This window comes from Arachis hypogaea, chromosome 11 (assembly GCF_003086295.3).
Source record: "Arachis hypogaea cultivar Tifrunner chromosome 11, arahy.Tifrunner.gnm2.J5K5, whole genome shotgun sequence".
NCBI classification, from domain to species: Eukaryota; Viridiplantae; Streptophyta; class Magnoliopsida; order Fabales; family Fabaceae; genus Arachis; species Arachis hypogaea.
In genome coordinates, this window is record NC_092046.1 from 69,460,137 (window position 1) to 69,460,766 (window position 630).

The following is a 630-nucleotide window of genomic DNA, read 5'->3' on the forward strand; positions in this document are numbered from 1 at the left end:
TGCAGCTTGCATTCCATGCAGACTTTGAGAGATCATATTGACTTGCTGAGTCAATATTTTATTCTGAGCCAATATGGCATTCAGAGTATCAACTTTAAGAACTCCCTTCTTCATAGGCGTCCCATTACTCACAGGATTCCTCTCAGAAGTGTACATGAACTGGTTATTAGCAACCATGTCAATGAGTTCTTGAGCTTCTGCAGGCGTTTTCTTTAGGTGAATGGATCCACCTGCAGAAGTGTCCAGTGACATCTTTGATAGCTCAGATAAACCATCATAGAATATATCCAGGATGGTCCATTCTGAAAGCATGTCAGAAGGACACTTTTTGGTCAACTATTTGTATCTTTCCCAAGCTTCATAGAGGGATTCACCTTCTTTTTGTTTGAAAGTTTGAACATCCACTCTATGCTTGCTCAGCTTTTGAGGAGGAAAGAACTTGGCTAAGAAAGCCGTGACTAGCTTATCCCAAGAGTTCAGGATGTCTTTGGGTTGAGAATCCAACCATAATCTAGCTCTGTCTCTTACGGCAAAAGGGAAAAGCATGAGCCTGTAGACTTCGGGATCTACTCCATGAGTCTTAATAGTATCACATATCTGCAAGAATTCAGTTAAGAACTGAAAAGGATC

At 41.0% G+C, this 630-nt stretch overlaps 1 non-coding gene across 1 annotated transcript; it reads left to right on the forward strand.

The window, feature by feature from the left end:
• Positions 1-306: 306 nt before the first annotated feature.
• LOC112725216 (small nucleolar RNA R71) lies at positions 307-414 on the forward strand. Its single transcript, XR_003164338.1, has one exon. It is a non-coding gene; the product is annotated as a small nucleolar RNA R71 (small nucleolar RNA).
• Positions 415-630: the final 216 nt, after the last annotated feature.